The 20078-nt window shown below is 35.8% G+C and overlaps 1 protein-coding gene across 7 annotated transcripts in view; it reads right to left on the minus strand.

Annotated features, from left to right (window-relative positions):
• Positions 1-20078, minus strand: part of NCOA1 (nuclear receptor coactivator 1) — a 262341-nt gene that overhangs the window by 202997 nt on the left and 39266 nt on the right. For 5 of the 7 annotated variants that reach the window (XM_057740992.1, XM_057740987.1, XM_057740988.1 and 2 more), the window contains exon 2: positions 2349-2484. The exons of 1 other annotated variant lie outside the window; for it this stretch is intronic. The gene's annotated coding sequence lies outside the window, so the exon portion shown is untranslated. Of the gene's footprint in view, positions 1-2339; positions 2485-20078 lie in introns of all 7 variants that reach the window. One more of the 7 variants, XM_057740985.1, reaches the window with a different exon arrangement.

A 20078-nucleotide genomic window follows, 5' to 3' on the forward strand; every position in this document is an offset into this window, starting at 1 on the left:
AAAAGCTCATTTTACTTTCTCTCCAAGCATAATATTTGTCATTAAGTTTGAAACTGGTTTGACAAGCTTTTCAGTAGTAGTGTGAGTTGACCTGTTTTTTGCTTAGAGAAGAATAACTGTGAATGATACTTTAGTAGTGTGGTCGTCTCTGTCTTTAGCAACAAGATGCATTAATCTAACACTGAAAAGCATTATTTTATATAATTTTAGACAGAAATATGAATTCAATTCCTCTGGGCAGCACAGAAGTATAAGAGCCAAAGCGTGTGCTATTTCCATCACATCACAGAGAAAATTGCGGCAAGGGAATACCTATTCCCTCAATATACCTTGTTGAGATGTTTTCAAATGTTTTCGTGAGTCCAAACAAAATATTTTTAAAAGATACCATTTTAATGTAATGTTAAACTATAATACAAAACATAACTTTACAAATGTTCTAGGGCCTTAACTTATGTACTGATTTTATTTTGTTTTAATCCTCCCTCCCAAAAAAAACAAAATCCCACAATCTCAAAATCTTAAAAGCCTCTCAAAAAACTTTTAAGAAAATACTGTCAAAAGGCATTATATAAAACTTCTGAGCACAAGTTTGTGAAATTTTTACTTCATTTTTGAAAGCAAAAATGACAAATATTAATAGGGGATATCACTGTGAAAGCTTGCAAATGAGTGGGGCAATATAAGAAACTGATGAATTAGAAATCACTAATTTAAGGATTTAAGCACTCTAATTTGGTTATATGGCACTTTCACAAGTAGAACCATAAACAGTTAACAACCACAACCAATTAGTCACCAAATTCAACTGATCAGAATTTCAAACTCTCTAATCTTTTTGTGGACCTCTGAATACAGAAGTTAACTATATTACTTAGAAAGGAATACTAAACTATGATTTTACATGTTCATTTCATAATTGTTTTTAAATGGTTTTCGAATGAGAGTATTTAGCCTCCCTAGCCCCAGAGAAAAAACATTTTGAGTGAAAAAAGGTCTTCAACTTCATTCATAATGAAGTTACAGAATAATTTATATCCGTCCACATATCTAGAATTATTCTTTGCAAAGCCTGAACATTCAACTAATATTGCTAAATGAAAATAAGAAGGAAAGATACCCTTAAAAATCAGGGAAATGATTCTGGTAATTAGCTGAATTACATGTTTAATCACCATTACCATTTGATTTCAAATGCCACCAAAAAACTTTAGAAAAGTACAATATATCTGCTAGCTGCCAGAGAAGTTTTAAAACCTCTCATCCAAACATCCTCTTTTCATCTGCAATTTGATTTGAGGTAACTTTTCTTTGTCAAAAATTACACCACTCCCTTCTAGAAGGTAATCCATTTATTTTAAATGAAGCAGTCTTAGGTTTTCCAGTATCATGGAGACTTATATTTTAGAATTTACTGCTTTAAACATTCTTCTTCCTAAACAGAACAAAATGAAATTTAAAATTCTAGTAATAAGCGACACATTTTTCTCAGATTTTCATCTTTCCTATATTCTAGCAAGATTAATTTACAAACCTCTATAATGCATACAGAGAACCAACCAACTGTGTCCCCGAAAATAATCTTTCCATACTTACTGCCTATTTGGAAAAATTCAATTAACAGGAAAATATTTTGTTTTTAAATAAACACCAAACTAATGGGACTCTCTTTGGAATTTATATGTATAGAGAGCACTACGTTTGTTTTCTGTTGATACGATGTTTCCTTTGATTGCTTTCAATTGTCTTAGGTAGTCTTTAAAGTGGAGACCCAACCCCTGATTTGGAAGTGTCATTGGACTCTTTAATTACATATCTGGCTTTTTGATCCAAGTGAAACTAACCCATCAGATCCCAAAGGTCCTATAGGGACAGTCTATGGGGAGCATAAGTAACACTTCTTGGTGAATAGAAAACTCTTAACAATAAGTTTAGGAGAACATGAAAGAGAGGTTTCCAAATCAAACTAAAGGACAATCACTAAGATCTCTTGTATCCTGTAAGCACACTTTCTCAGAGTGCTGAATTCAACTGCTCATCTCAGAGGGTCATGACATAAATAATTATTAAACTGACATCTATTTATTCCAGTTCTTCTATACTGAGTCTTAATCTGCACTCAGTATATTTGTTATAATTGACATGCTTTCCTGATTATAAGGATTACCTCGCTCTAAAATCTGAATCTCTTCTCAGATTTGGCGGGGGAGGGGGGGATGAACTCTTCCTTAAAAGCTAACCTTTCTAACATAAAAACTTCTAAACTTATGAAATCTATATAGATAGAAATCAACATTATAAAATGATTCCCAGAGAGTCAAGTTAAAGTAAAATTGTACCTCAAATACCTTAGAATAAGTATAAGTTCTAAAGGTTGGTGTCTTCATTTGGAAGCAAAGATTCTTACTGCATGATCTTGCCTGATGGTCCTTGATTTTTATCATCCGAGTCAGTTCCAGTTACATTCCATTAGTATGGATAGATCTAAGGTAGGAGAAAAAAGACACATTTGTTCTACTGAAAACATTAGATTTTAGATACTGTGACACATCATTGTTTCCCTGTAAGCGTACAAAGATTCTTATACAGATCCTTTAATTGTTCAAGAAATTCTAATTTCCATTCTTGTCCCTACCACAGATTTTAAAAACTGAAAATAAAGAATAAAGGTTAAATAAACAAATAAATTTGATTAGTTACTAGCTTTAAAAAGGTTTGACTCCCCAAAACTGGTATGCAGCAAATTGGGCTTTATGTTAATAATTCAAGAAGGCAAGGGACCTAAGCTACTGGCTCACTCATCAAAGTTGCTGAAGTCACCCCAACAGCAGTAGCCTCAGTCCTCAGTTTCAGGTAAAATGCAACAGTAGGAAGAAACAGGATTTCCAGCAGAAGATACCTCTATGAAGAAGAAGCACCCAATATGATGGTTATCATTCATTCCTGGGTCACTGGCAGTGGGATGTGACAAACTGGACTTTACTAAAGTAATGGTAGTGCTGTATGTTCCCATTCTACCTCATAGCTAACTCCAAACAGTGAGACCATGCAGACAACAGAGAATGCTTAAGAAATGTGAGCCCTACTGGCTTTCATTATTTAAAGCCTAACTGCTTTAGGTTTTACCACCCAGGGTTAAGCTTTTCACTAATACTCCCTTTAGATCACAAAGACACAGTGGATCAGGCTCCAGAGATAATCACTATACCACAGGTCAATTCAGGAATCTTGCTAGTTACTTCTACCTATGGCTCCCAGCCCCATCACCCTTGGGCTTTTATTCAAAACATCAATCATCATGACTAACTACCCTCTCTCCTGTTTTCACACCCACAGTGTTTTCTTTGCTTTCTCAACCACTGTATGCATTCCCCCACTGCCGCCTTCCTTCCAACCTTTTCCACAGGGACCTCTGGAAACCCCTTTTACGCAGTAAAACAAATCATCTTTACATCCTAAACCTTATCACTGAACACTACTTTCAACCACTGGGCTAAGTCTGGCTCTTGAAAAGAACCCTCTAGAGTGAAGACTAAGGCCACAGAAATCAACCTTCTCCACAGTAACATCCTCAGACCCTAACTCACAAGCAATTCCATTCCTTCCCTCAGGGTCATCTAGCTGTCCTACCGTCTCCTTGTCTTTGTCATTCAATATTCCACTCTATCTTTTCTAACTGGGGGTCCCTCAGATGCACTCTACCTACACTCATCTCTCTAGTTCTGTGTTATCACCAAAATCTTGGTTGTCACCCAAGCTATCAGTCCACAAAGTGCATTATTTTCTTTCTTTCACTTCACCACTCTCAAATTCCTAATCCTGGGTCAATCCAATCATCTGCTAGAGAGAAAACACACAACCATGTGGATTGATCCTGCTATAATATTAATGTCTTCAAATTTAGTTACACACTGAATGCTATCCATTTCGTTAATCAGATCCTTCTCCCATAACTCACACTGCCTTTGTTCTCTATGGTGCAACTCTCCCTCTTCCAGCCCCATGTGGGATAGAATGAGAAAGCGGCTTTATGTTTCCCTTAACCATTTGTGTAGGTAATTTATATTGTGAAACTACTATTTCTTTCATCTACTTTCAGCATTTTCTCAGTCTATCACTGGCTTTTAATGCAAAAGTTTTTATTTTCAGGTGGCCAGATTGATCCACCATTACATTTTTCATTTATTATTTCTTTGCTTAGAAATTTCTTCTTCTTTGATGATAACAGATAAATACTCTGATTTACACTTTTCTGTGGGCTGTTTGAATACTTCATTCCAGATGCTGTATGGAAAGAGATTTAACGCTAAACTGACCTGTATTCCAAATTGCCAGTTTTCCTAACAACATTAAGTAATTAAGTAAACCACCCCCTGATTTATAAATTTCTTCTTATGTATTTCATTTGTCTAAAACAAGCTTGATTTCTGGGCTATAATCTCTTTGCGTAACTACTGTTTCTTTATATGTTTTAATTTGTAATAAGAAAATTCTTTGGTATTCTCCTCTCCTATTCTTCTTGACAACAGATACATTTTATCATCTTCTAAGGATATGCCTGGTAGTTTCCTGATTAAGAAATGGTCCCCCCCCACACACACACACACACTCTGAGCTCTCTGTATTTGTTAAAGTTGCTGCCTACACATAGTGCTCCTTTCTGCTTTGAGAGATCGTCCATATTGGTTCTAGACGCCAAAGCGTTCTAATCATGCTAGAAAACCAGCCTTTTTATATGTTTATTCATCTGGAGCCAGATTCATAAAACCATGATATTCACAATTCTCCAGGTAAAAGATTAATACAATAAATTCGCTTTGTATTTACCGTTTCATTTGTAAAATCTGATTTATGTAAAATAAAGGTTATCTCACACAATTTTTATTTCCTAGGCCAACATTTTTAATCAGCTCTAAAGTATTTTTCAAATCTTCCTGTTATCTTTTAAGATTCACATAGTTATATTTAACTTTAATTTTTCTGAATATATACTACATTCACATGAATCAGAAAATCAAAATGATGTAAAAAGGAACACAGTATATTTGAGAAGTCTCATTTCTACATCATCCACATGCAGCTCTCGCTGTCCTTGCTTATTATAGGTCACCACTTTTATTAGTTTTCTTGTATACCCTTCTAGTGATTCTTCATGCAAATACATTTAACTGCAAACATTGTCTTATTCCTCCTGCCTTCTTACACAAAATATTCAGTTTTGCACCTTATTTTTTTTCACTCATTATATCCTGCAGATTTTCCAAGTTAGCATATGTTTAATTATTGTTTTTTTAAAACTCCATGATATTTCACTGTATACTAGCTTGTGTAACCAAGCCCATAGTTTTAAGAAGTCACATTCTACAAATTTAAGTCTTATTTTTGAAAATAATTTAGTTTAAGAGTAACAACTGTACAAACAAACAGCCCAGGAAACTATGTGGTATAATTTCACAAATTTTTATTCTATTAATAAATATAAGTTCTCTTGTATATTTCTTTATCTTTTACCTCAAGTTTACTTTATGATCCTATCTAAAATCTACCAACCATAATACTCATAAACTTTGAAAGTAGAAGGACAGTTCTCAGGTTGAGAGGCCTCAAATTCGGAAAGCTGTCCAACCCCAACAAGGGTTTCAATGGGCCTACAAAAATGAAATACCGTTGACAAGAATCAAAGCAGTTGTACAAGTTAAGTAGATAGCCAGTGGGAAGTTGTTGTATAACAAAGGGAGTTCAACTCGAGCATGGAAGACGCCTTAGAGGACTGGGACAGGGAGGGTGGGGGGGACTCGAGGGAGGGTGGGGGGGGAGTCAAGGGAGGGAGGGAATACAGGGATATGTGTATAAAAACAGATGATTGAACTTGGTGTACCCCTCCAAAAAATAAATACATAAAATTAAAAAAAAAAAAAAAAAAGAAATGTTCCATTCTACTTAGTGGGATCAGGAAAAGCTTCATAGAGGAAGTAGCCCCTTGGGTCAATCCTAAATGACAAAGTGCTCAAGAAGCAAATGAAGGCAAGAGAAAACATTCAAGAGGGATCAGAATAAGCAGCAGTTTAAAATAGCAAACCTTGTCAAGAACTCTAAGTAGTTCCACTTCCACTTAGAGTACAGAAAGCCACAACAGAATGTTTCCCCACCCTAGTGAGAAAAAAGCTAAATCTATAAAATCAAAACTTCTCTTGATCTAATGAAAAATTGAAGTCAGAAGGCAACCAAGTAATTCAATTCCAAAGAGAGACAAGTGTCTCCAGGAAGACTGTACACACAAACTGTTTTACCTCTTGCAGGTCATCAGAAGAAGCGGCCCCCATACAAGTATATAAGAAAAGAAATCAGTTAAGATTTTAACAAATCCTTAAAGATCAAGTGTGAACTACTATGTCAGTTAGGAATGGCTGAGAACCCCAGACATAAGGAGAGTTTACACTCAATTGCAAGTTCTACATGCCTCAACCAGATTCTCACAAGAAAGATTAGAGGTAGGACAGGAAACCAGAGAAAGCCCTTCATCATTGAAGCAAGTGTGTAGGAGGTGATGAGTACAGGCCTGAAGCCCTGCCTGATTCCCCAACCTGTCCCCAAAACAGAGCAAAAGCCTAGAGCCACTGAGGGAAGGACAGAGAACACTCTCACTGCAGGGTCCAAGCAAAAATCCACTGCTTCAGAGGAGAACAGAAGCAAAATGCCTTTGACTCTGGGAGAGGGGGAGAAAACACTCTTAAGCTCCCAGACAGAGGCAAAGATACACTGATGCTATGAGAAAGCGGCAAAAACATACAAACAAACAAACAAACCTCTGCCACTGTGGGGGAGGGGGAGAGGAAAAAGGCTAGGGCAAAGGATCTTGCACCAATACCAACAGAGATGTACTACTACAAGGGAGGTAAAGGATATTCCTGCCCAAGGACAACCACAAATGTATGACACAGTTTGACCACCACAGAGAAGAGAAAGTAGGAAAGCTAAGAAAGTTTTACCACTGATGCCCAGGAATGTGGTGCTTGACTAGGATTGAGTCTGGACCAGAACAAAAGAGAACCCTGCCTGTCCCACAAGCATAGCCTTGGGTAACACACAACAAAAATCTATCATTGAGAGACAGTAACATGAAATCTCTCTGCAAACAGATGTGCAAAGATTGTTGAAAGATGAGGGTGATATAGGATCACAGAGAAATCCTGTAGGACCACACACCACACTCTAAACACAAAGCAACAGCATCCAATTGCTGTAGAAATCTGAAGCCTGTGGTGCACTGAAGGTAATAATGGCCACAAAATCCAAATCCAGCTCATTTCAAAATTAGATTGACTCAACCTCTCACATAAACACCCTGACAAAAGAGGATCTCTTCAGTCTCCCCTATTCTTCCGTAAATGATGATGAGCATTAAGTCACAAATTATGAAGCATCCACAAAAGCAAGAAAAAATAACCCTTTGTCAAGAGACAAAGTAATCAACACAATCAGGATTGATTCATTTACTGAAATAATCAAACACTCAAAATAACTATGTTAAATGACCTAATAGAAAAGATGGACAACATGCATAAAAAGCTGGAAATTTTCAGCAGTGAGATGGAAACCCTTAAAAAGTAAAACAGAAAACCTAGAAACAACAACAACGAATTTTTTACATTAGAGAAGAAAAATTTTTTTGCCAGCCTTAACAGTAGCCTGGACACAGATGAGGAAAGAATCTGTGAACTTAAAGATAGGACAATAGAAATAATACAAAATGAAACCACAGTTTTAAAAAATTGAAGGAAAAATACAGTTCAGGGCATCCAAGAGGTCTGGAATGATATAAAAATGTATAATATCCATTTAATCAGAGCCCCAGGAGAAGAAAACAAAAATAATGAGCTATAAGAAATACATGAAGGGATAATGGCCAAGAATTTTCCCAAATGAATCCAAGACAACAAACCAGAGAGCAGAAAATCCCAGAGAACCCCAATCATGATAAATACCCAAACTCACACACACGAGCAAACACACATGGGTATGTCACAGTCAAACTGCAGAAAAATAAAGATAAAAATCTCAAAGACAAAGAAAAAAGAAAGACTACAAACAAAAACATTAAAGTTTCCTTATGCTCAGAAATTTATACAAGCCAAAAGACAATACTGAATATAACACCTTTCAGGTACTGAAAGACAAAAGAGCTGAACATAGAATTCTATAACCAGCAAAAATATTTTTCAAAACTGAAGGAAGAAAGAAAGAATTTTTGGACAAATAAAATGAGAGAATTCACTGTCTGCAGACACCGGATATGTTAAAGGAAGTTCTTTGGGAAGCAGTGGAAATTTCCAGGTGAAAATCTGGATCTACAAAAAAGAAATGAAGAACATTAGAGGGGCTTCCCTGGTGGTGCACTGGTTAAGAACTCGCCTGCCAATGCAGGGGACACAGGTTCAAGCCCTGCTCCAGGAAGATCCCACATGCCACGGAGCAACTAAACCCATGTGCCACAGCCACTGAGCTTGTGTTCTAGAGCCTGCAAGCCACAACTATTGAGCCCACATGCTACAACTACTGAAGCCTGTGCGCCTAGAGCCCGTGCTCCACAAGAAAAAAAGCCACCGCAATGAGAAGCCTGCACACCACAACGAAAAGTAGCCCCCGCTCTCTGCAAATACAGAAAGCCCGTGCGCAGCAACGAAGACCCAACATAGCCAATAAATAAATAAATGAATAAATAAATAAACTTAAAAAAAAGAAGAGCATTAGGAAGAGAAGGTAAGTATAAAAGACTATTTTTTATATATTTTATTCATTTTAAAAGGTTACACACAAACTAAAGCAAAAAATGATAATGTATTGCAGGGTTAATAATATACAAAGAAATAAATTTATGACAACATAGTATAAAGATAGAAGATAGAAAGTTAACATATACTGTATATAAGGTATTATATAACACACGAAGTAGTATAATATTATTTAAAGAAAAAATTTAATTTTTAAAAATGTGGGAAAAAAAAGAATATTCTAAGTTAAACATATATCTTTTAAACCCTAGAGTAGTGGTTCTCAACCAGGAGGAATTGTGCCCCCTCAGGGACATGTAGCAAAGTCTAGACACTTTTTCAGTTGTCATCACTGGGGGTGAGGAGTGGGTGCTATTGCCATCTAGTAGATAGAGACCAGGGATGCTAAAAATTCTGTGATGCACACAAGATATTCCCTCCATGGACCAATAACAAAGAATTATACAACCAAAAATACCAACAGTGCCAAGGTTAAGAAATCATGACCTAACAGCCACTATGGAAAACAGTTTGGCAGTTCCTTAAAAAAATAAAAATGGAACTACCATATGATCCAGTAATCCCACTACTGGGCATATACCCAAAGTAAACCGTAATCCAAAAAGAAACATGTACCGTAATGTTCATTGCAGCACTATTTACAATAGCCAGAACATGAAAGCAACCTAAATGCCCATCAACAGATGAATGGATCAAGAAGATGTGGCACATATATACAATGGAATATTACTCAGCCATAAAAAGGAATGAAATGGAGCTATATGTAATGAGGTGGATAGACCTAGAGACTGTCATACAGAGTGAAATAAACCAGAAAGAGAAAAAAAATACCATATGCTAACTCATATATACGGAATCTAAAAAAATGGTACTGATGAACCCAGTGACAGGGCAAGAATAAGGATGCAGACGCAGAGAATGGACTGGAAGACACGGGGTTGGGGTGGGGGACACTACCAACTGTAAAATAGATAGCTAGTAGGAAGTTGCTGTATAACAAAGGGAGACCAACTCGATGATGGGTGATGCTTTAGAGAGCCAGGACAGGGAGGGTGGGAAGGAGTCGCAGGAGGAAGGGGATATGAGGATATATGTATAAATACAGCTGATTCACTTTGGTATACCTCAAAAGCTGGTACAAGAGTGCAAAGCAATTATATTCCAATAAAGAGCTAAAAATAAAAAAATTTTTAAATGTTAAAAAAAAAAAAGAAATCACAACCTAGAGCAACCACTAAAATATGTGTGTATAAATATACAGAATAAGCCAGGAGTTAGATAAAATGAAATTATAAAAAAATGATTAATTCAATAGAAGGCAGAAAAAGAAAAAAATTAAACAAAAAAGATTCAAAAATAGAAAACAGAAATAGAAATGAAGAAAACAACAGCAAAGACCAATAAAACTAAAAGTTGGTTCTTTGAGAAGATAAACAAAATTGATAAACCTTTAGCCAGGCTTATTAAGAAAAAAAGGGAGAGGATGCAAATCAATAAAATTAAAAATGAAAGAGGAGAAATCACAACTGACACCACAGAAATACAAAGGATTATAAGAGACTACTACAAACAACAATATGCCCAAAAAATGGACAACCTTGAAGAAATGGAAAAATTCTTGGAAAGGTACAATTTTCCAAGACTGAATCAGGAAGAATGAGAAAATATAAATAGACCTCTCACAAGTAACGAAATTGAAACTGTAATAAAAAATCTTCCAACAAAGTCCAGGACCAGATGGCTTCACAGGCGAATTATATCAAACATTTAGAGAAGAGCTAACACCGATCATTCTCAAACTCTTCCAAAAAACTGCAGAGGGAGAAACACTCCCAAATTCATTCTATAAGGCCACCATCACCCTGATACCAAAACCAGACAAAGATGTCACACAAAAAATAAAATTACAGACCAATATCATTATTGAATATAGATGCAAAAATCCTCAACAAAATACTAGCAAACAGAATCCAACAACACTTTAAAAGGCTCATACACCATAATCAAGTGGGATTTACCCCAGGAATGCAAGGATTCTTCAATATATGCAAATCAAACAATGTGATACACCATATTAACAAATTAAGGAATAAAAACCATATGATCATCTCAACAGAAGCAAAAAAAGCTTTTGCCAAGAATCAACACCCATTTATGATAAAAACTCTCCAGAAAATGGGCATAGAGGGAACCTACCTCAACATAATAAGAACTTTATATGACAAACCCACAGCAAACATTATTCTCAATGGTGAAAAACTGAAAGCATTTCCACTAAGATCAGGAACAAGACAAGGATGTCCACTCTTGCCACTACTATTCAACATAGTTTTGGAAGTTTTAGCCACAGCAATCAGAGAAGAAAAAGAAATCAAAGGAATCCAAATTGGAAAAGAAGAAGTAAAACTGTCACTGTTCGTAGATGACATGATACTATACATAGAAAATCCTAAAGATGCCACCAGAAAACTGCTAGAACTAATCAATGAATTTGGTAAGGTTGCAGGATACAAAATTAACGCACAGAAATCTCTTGCATTCCTATACACTAACAATGAAAAATCAGAAAGAGAAATTAAGGAAACAACCCCATTTACTATCACAACGAAAAGAATAAAACACCTAGGCATAAACCTACCTAAGAAGACCAAAGACTTGTACTCAGAAAACTATAAAACACTGATGAAAGAAATCAAAGATGACACAAACAGATGGAGAAATATACCATGTTCTTGGACTGGAAGAGTCAATATTGTGAAAATGACTACACTACCGAAAGAAATCTACAGATTCAATGCAATCCCTATCAAATTACCAATGGCATTCTTCACAGAATTAGAACAAAAAATTTTACAATTTGTATGGAAACACAAAAGACCCCGAATAGCCAAAGCAATCTTGAGAAAGAAAAACGGAGCTGGAGGAATCAGGCTCCCTGACTTCAGACTATACTACAAAGCTACAGTAGTCAAGACAGTATGGTACTAACACAAAAACAGAAATATAGATCAATGGTACAGGCTAGAAAGCCCAGAGATAAGCCCACACACATATTGTCACCTAATTTATGACAAAGGAGGCAAGAACATACAGTGGAGAAAAGACAGCCTCTTTAATAAGTGGTGCTGGGAAAACTGGACAGCTACATGTAAAAGAATGAAATTAGAACACTCCATAACACCACACACAAAAACAAACTCAAAATGGATTAAAGACCTAAATGTAAGACCGGACACTATATTAGAGGAAAACATAGGCAGAACACTCTATGACATAAACCATAGCAAGATTCTTTTTGACCCACCTCCCAGGATAATGGAAATAAAAACAAAAATAAACAAACGGGACTCAAACTTAAAAGCTTTTGCAAAGCAAAGGAAGCCATAAACATGACAAAAAGACAACCGTCAGAATGGGGAAAAATATTTGTAAATGAAGTAACAGACAAAGGATTAATTTCCAAAATATACAAGCAGCTCATGCAGCTCAATATCAAAAAAACAAATAACCCAATCCACAAATGGGCAGAAGACCTAAGTAGACATTTCTCCAAGGAAGACATACAGATGGCCAACAAACACATGAAAAGATGCTCAACATCACTAATCATTAGAGAAATGCAAATCAAAACCACAATGAGGTATCAGCTCACACTGGTCAGAATGGCCATCATCAAAAAACCTAGAAACAATAAATGCTGGAAAGGGTGTGGAGAAAATGGAACCCTCCTGCACTGTGGTGGGAATGTAAAGTGATAAAGCCACTATGGAGAACAGTACGGAGGTTCCTTAAAAAACTAAAAATAGAACTACCATATGACCCAGCAATCCCACTACTGGGCATATACCCCGAGAAAACCATAATTCAAAAACATACATGTACCACAGTGTTCACTGCAGCATTATTTACAATAGCCAGGACATGGAAGCAACCTAAATGTCCATCAACAGATGAATGGATAAAGATGCGGCACATATATACAATGGAATACTACTCAGCTATAAAAAGGATTGAAATTGAGTTATTTGTAATAAGTGGATGCACCTAGAGTCTGTCGTACAGAATGAAGTAAATCAGAAAGAAAAAAACAAATATCTTATGCTAATGCATATATATGGAATTTTAGAAAAATGGTACTGATGAACGTAGTGGCAGGACAGAAATAGAGATACAAACGTAGAGAATGGACTTGAGGACATTGAGGGGAAGGGGAAGCCAGGAAGAAGTGAGAGAGCACCATCGACATATATACACTACCAAATGTAATATAGATAGCTAGTGGGAAGCTGCTGCAGAGCACCGGGAGATCAGCTCAATGCTTTGTGACGAACTAAAGGGGTGGAATACGGATGGTGGGAGGGAGGCTCAAGACATAGGGGATATGGGGATATATGTATACATATAGCTGATTCACTCTGTTGTACAGCAGAAACTGGCACAACACTGTAAAGCACTTATACTCCAATAAAGACGAAAAAAAAAATAGAAAACAACTAGCAAGATGGTAGGTGTAAATCCAAACTTCCAATGACTATATTAAATAGAAATTATCTAAACACTCAATTAAAAGGTAGAGATCATCAGATCAAATTTTAAAAACAAAATCCAATCATATGCTATCCACAAGACACTTACTTTATACACAAAGACATAGATTAAAGGTAAAAGAATGGAAAGGAAAGGAAAGATAACATGGCTATATTAATATCTGACAGAGCAAACCTCAGAATAAAGAATATTACCAGTGATAAAGAGGGACACTACTTAATGAAAAAGGATCAATTCATGATAAAACTGTAAGGAGATTAGACAAATCCACAATTACAGTTGTAGGCATTAATACTCCTCCTATTAATCAACAGAACAAGAAAACAGAAAATCACTAAGGTATAGAAGACTTGAAAACACTAGCAACCGATTTGACCTAACTGGACATTTACAGAACATTATACACAACGAGAACAGAAAATGCATTATTTTCAAGGGTACCTGGAACATTCACCAACAAAGACCATATTCTGGACGATAAAACAAACCTCAAAATACTTAAAAGAATTAAAATTAAATAATGCATTTTCTCTGACCAAAACAGAATTAAGTTAGAATCAATAACTGAAAAATAGATTAAGAACTATCAAAGGCTGGAAATTAAACAACACATTTCTAAATAACCCAAAAATTAAAAAGTAAGAGAAATTAGGAAACTTTTTAACTGAATTAAAAGTAAAATAGAACATATAGAAATTCGTGGGATACCACTAAAGCAGTTCTTAGAGAAAAACCTACAGCATAAAACATAAACTGCTTATATTAGAAAACAAAACTCTTGCATCAATAATTTAAATAAGCCTTCACATTCAGTACACAAAGAAGAGCAAATTAAAGACAAAGGAATTAGAAGGAAGAAATGAAACTGAAAAAAAAACAATAGAGAAAATCTACGAAACTGAAATCTAGTTCTTTGAAAATTTCAATAACACTGAATAAACTTCCGGCCAGAGAAAAAGAGAGAGGCCACAAATTAACTATATCAAGAATGAAAAGAGGACAGCACTAGAAACTGTACAGATATTCAAAGGATAATAAGAGACTATTATGAGCAACTTAATGGCAATAAATTCTATGACTTTGATAAAATGTACCAATTCCTTGAAAGTGTGAAGACAAACTACCAAGTTCACTCAAGAAATTAAATCACAATAGCTCTTAATTTATTAAGAAAATTTAATTCATAATTTAAAATCTTCCCAGGAAGAAAGTTCCATGACAAATGGCTTCTTTGGTAAATTCTACCAACATCTAAGGAAGAAATCATAAAAATATTACATAAATTTTCCAGAAATAAATGAAGAGAAAACATTTCCCAATTCATCTTATGATAGCGTAACTCTGATACAAAAATCAGACCCCCCAAAAAAGCTTTAAGAAAAATAAATTACAGGCCAATATCCTTTCATGAACATAGACACAAAATATCTTAACCAAATATTAGAAAAATGAATCTAGCAAAAGACAAAAAGGTCTCATGATCAAATAGTATTTATCCCAGAAATTCATTAGTTTAATATATGAAAAAAAAAATCCATCAATGTAATGCAACATATCAATAGACTAAATAATAAGCGATCATCTTCACAGACGCAAAAAAATATAGGAAAAACCCACAACCATTCATGATTCAAAACTTGGAAAGCGAGGAACAGGAGGGAATGTCCTCAGCCTAAGACATGAATTTACAACAAATCTACAGCTAATATCATATATAACCATTAAAGACTAAATGTTTTCCGTGTTAAGATCACGAACAAGGCAAGAACATCTGCTCTCACCACTCCTATTCAACAATGCACTGTATTCTCAGTACAATAATGCAAGAAAATGAAATAAAAGCCAAGAGATGAAAAAGAAAAAAGGCACCCGAAACTGTCTTCTTTCCACAAGTGACAGGACTGTCTATATAGAAAATTCCGAAGAATCTACTACCAAAACTAAATTTGCTTTGAATTTGGCAAAATTGTAGGATACAAAGTCAACATACAAAATTCAATTGTATTTCTAGAGACACAGATGTAGAGCACAAACATATGGACACTAAGTGGGGAAAGTGGGGAGGGTTGGGGGGGAATGAACTGGGAGATTGGGATACCAAATTGTACACTCTAAATATATGCAGTTTATTGTAAAAAAAAAAAAAATTCAATTGTATTTCTATACGGCAGCAATTAATAATTAGAAATAAATTAACAAAACAGTAGCAATTATATTAGCATCAAAAAAGAAACATTTAGGGACTTCCCTGGTGGTCCAGTGGGTAAGACTCCGAACTCCCAATGCAGGGGGCCCAGGTTCAATCCCTGGTTGGGGAACTAGATCCCGCATGCAAGCCACAACTAAGAGCTCACAGGTGGCAATGAAGATCCCACAGGCTGCAACTAAGACTTGGGACAGCCTAAATAAATAAAATACTTAAAAAAATATTTCAGATAAATATAACAAAATAAACGGAAAACTCCTGTGCTCAAAAATACAAAACACCAAGTGAGAAATCAAAGACCTTAATAAATGGACATATACTGTTTTCAAAAATCAGATTAATCAATATTAAGATATCTGTTCTCCTCAAATTAGTATATAGATTTAACATAAATCCCATTAAAAATCCCACCAGGCTTTTTTTGTAAAAACTGGGTAGCTGATTCTAAAATTTATATGGAAATGCACAGAATCTATAACACTAAAAATAATTCTAAGAAAGAACAATGCTGGAAATTTTATACTACCTGATTTCAATACTTTTTTTTTTTTCAATATATTTATTTATTATTAGCTGTGTTGGGTCTTCATTGCGCCACACGGGCTTTCTCTAGTTGCAGAGAGCAGGGGCTACTCTTCATTGAGGTGCGCAGGCTTCTAAATGCAGTGGCTTCTCCTGTTGCGAAGCACAGGCTCTAGGCGCATGGGCTTCAGTATTTGCGGCACACAGGCTCAGTAGTTGTGGCTCGCTGACTCTAGAGCACAGGCTCAGTAGCTGTGGCACACAGGCTTAGTTGCTCCACAGCATGTGGGATCCTCCCTGCCCAGGGATCGAACCTGTGACCCCTGCATTGGCAGGTGGATTCTTAACCACCGCGGAAGCCCTTTGCTTTCTTTTTTTTTTAATGAAGATCCTTTTATTTTTGACCTGTAATTTTTTTTTTTTTTTTGGCTGCACCTTGCAACATGTGGGATTTTAGTTTCCTGACCAGGGATCGAACCCATACCCCCTGCAATGGGAGCACAGAGTCTTAACCACTGGACTGCCAGGGAAGTCCCTTAATACTTTCTATAAAGCTATAGTCATCAAGACATTATAATTGTGACATAAGGATAAACATACAGATCAATGGAACATAAGAGACAGTTGGAAAACAGATCTACATATTTATGATCAATTGATACGATTTTCAACAAAAGTACCAGAGTAATTCAATGAAAAAAGAATTGTCTTCGTAACAACTAGTGCTGGAACAAATGACAATCCATAGGGGGGAAAAATGAACCTCAACCTATACCTCACTTCTTATGTAAAAATTAATAGACTTAAATATTTTAAAATACAAAACTATAAAATTTCTAAAGGAAAACATATGAGAAAATTTGGGGGGCCCTAGGTTAGCCCAGAGGTTGGCAAACTTTTTCTGTAAAGGGTCAGACAGTAAATATTTTAGACTTTATGGGCTATATAGTCTCTGCTGCAAAGACTTAATTCTGTCCTATAGCATGAAAGCAGCTATGTTATTGAACAGGCATAGCTATGCTCCAATAAAACTTTATTTACAAAAACAAGCTGTGGGCTGAATCAGCTGTAGTTTTGCCAACCCCTGAGTTAGGAAGAGTTTTCAGATATGACACATAAAGCATGGACCACAAAAGAAAAAAATTGAGATACTGCACTTAAAATTTCAAACTTCTGTTCTTTCATAGACAGTATTATGAAAATGTAAAGACAAGCCACAAACTTAGAGAAAATATCTGCAAGACAAATATCTGATAAAGAACTTGTTTCTGTAAAAACAGAACTACCATATGACCCAGCAATCCCACTACTGGGCATATACCCCGAGAAAACCATAATTCAAAAAGACACATGTACCCCAATGTTCACTGCAGCACTATTTACAATAGTCAGGACATAGAAGCAACCTAAATGTCCATCAACAGATGAATGGATAAAGAAGATGTGGCACATATATACAATGGAATATTACTCAGCCAGAAAAAGGAATGAAACTGAGTTATGTGTAGTGAGGTGGATGGACCTAGAGTCTGTCATACAGAGTGAAGTAAGTCAGAAAGAGAAAAACAAATACCTTATGCTAACTCATATATATGGAATCTAAAAAAATGGTACTGATGAACCCAGTGGCAGGGGGGAGAAAAAGATGCAGATGTACAGAATAGACTTGAGGATACGGGAAGGGGGAAAAGGGGAGGCTGGGGCAGAGTAAGAAAATAGTACTGACATATATACACTACTAAATGTAAAACAGATGGCTGGTGGGAAGCAGCTGCACAGTACAGGGAGATCAACTCAATGATTAGTGATGACCTAGAGGGGTGGGTGGGAGGTAGGCTCAAGAGGGAGGGGATATGTGGATATATGAAAAAATACAGCTGATTCACTCTGTTGCACAGCGGAAGCTGGCATAACAGTGTAAAGCAATTATACTCCAGTGAAGATCTGAAAAAAAAAAAAAAAAAGAACTTGTTTCCAGAAATATAAAGAACTCTTCAATACAATAATAAGAAAATAAACAGTCTAATAAAAACAATAGGCAAAGTATCTGGACAATGCAAAAATGACAACTCTAACAAGCAGCCTGCTGACATGGTACCCGTATTTAATCTTTCCTACTGGCCATCAGGCTCCTGTCGGAATGGCACACCCAACATTCTGCCTTACAGAAGAAGATAACCAACAGATGAAATAAAACTATCTGAGCATTTTTTAAGCTAATTTTTAGAGTAATTAATACATGTACCTGGTATAAGAAGTAAACTGTACTAACAGGTTATGGTGAACAGAAAGTCTCCCCTAGTCAGCCAGCTCCCTTCCCTTGCTCACTGTTTATTCACTGGTATTCTACATATTAAAAAGTATTTACATGTATTTTTAGTGAAAGTGATGGCATACTATACAGCTTCTCATCATGGTTTTTTGTAACTTAATGTGTCTTAGAACTTACTTCATATTCCTTATAGAATTCACTCACGCTTTTTTAAAAAAAACAATTTCATGATATTATATCATATGAATACATCATGATTTGTTTAACCAGTTTCTCACTGATGGATGCATGTGTTATTTCTAGTATTTTTCCATTATTGACAATGCTCTAAAGAACATCTATCTACCCATGAAGTGGAACTACTTTCTGAGTCAAACAGTATCTGAATTTTAAATTATGATACCTTCGCTAGGACTGTGTTCTACAAAGTTCATCAGGGCTTAAAAAATATATATGGACATGTGTCAGTAAACCTTTCAGATCAGAGAAACTGAGATTTTCAACTGTAAGTAATCCAAGAGACTTGGATTTGGGCACTGGGTGTGCACAGTGCTACTGGGGTGTCATTGCTTCTAGGCCCTTCTAGTAGACAGCTAGGAAATATATGTCTGTATACTTGGCCATATATACACACATATCTATAATTGTTTCTGTATCTATATTAACCTAAACATGAGTTCATCCCGATTTCTCTAAATCTAATCTAGGACCACGTGGTTTGTTGTAGCTTCCCCCCGTCATGGTTATCTGTAACCTCATTCACCCAAAGTGAGAAACCTGGCTCCCACAATTCACCATCCATTTACTTGTTTAATACCAGTATATGTGTACAATGGTTTCAGGTTTGCTAGCCCACACTCTCCTGAACTTTTTTAATCATTAATTTAATCATTTTAGGTGTAACTCCTGAATTTCTGTTCTACTTTTTAAGCCATTCCTTCCAAAAGTCATATTAGAAGAATCCTCATTTTAGATGTGTGTGTTCTAAGATCTTTCACCTTAATCTCTTCTCGCTCTGTACCATCTACCAGGGTGATCTTTCATATCCATACCTTTAGTTACCTTCCAAATGCTGATACTTTCCAAATCAGTATCTCCAGCCCAGATCTCTCCCCTAAACTTCAAACTCATTTATCTAATTATCTACTGGATCTCAACTTAGGTGTGCCATAGGCACCTCAAGCTGAACTCGTCAGCCTTCCTCAGTCTTCTCCCCCAGGGTTCCTCTACTACATGGCACCATCATCAACTACCTGTCTGTCCTCTTTCCTCTACATTTTCCTAATATCCAACCACCAAAACCTAAATCTTTCTCAAATCTATTCTCTCCATCCCATGATCCTATTATAGGCAGCCCAACATCACCTCTAACCTAGAAATATTTATTGTTAGAACAAATGAATAAATAAGACAACTCTCTAATTGATCTCACTAACTTCAATTTTATTGGCTCTAATCCGATATTTTCCACACCATAACCTGAGTGATCTATCTAAAAAACAAACCAGACCATCACTTTTTCATGATTAAAACCTTTTAATAGTTCCCCACTCCTCTCAAGATAAAGCTCAACTGCTTTGATATTATTTTCAAGATTTTGTATAGTACTGTCCCTAGTTTTCTCTCTGGTGTCATCATTTTCTTTCTCTCACTTTGTATTCTCTGCAATCAACTAACCTGAAATCTTCTCAGTGTCTCTATCCTGTCTTCTTATCTGAGATGTTTCTTCTTTAGAGGC

This window comes from Hippopotamus amphibius, chromosome 7 (assembly GCF_030028045.1).
Source record: "Hippopotamus amphibius kiboko isolate mHipAmp2 chromosome 7, mHipAmp2.hap2, whole genome shotgun sequence".
NCBI classification, from domain to species: Eukaryota; Metazoa; Chordata; class Mammalia; order Artiodactyla; family Hippopotamidae; genus Hippopotamus; species Hippopotamus amphibius.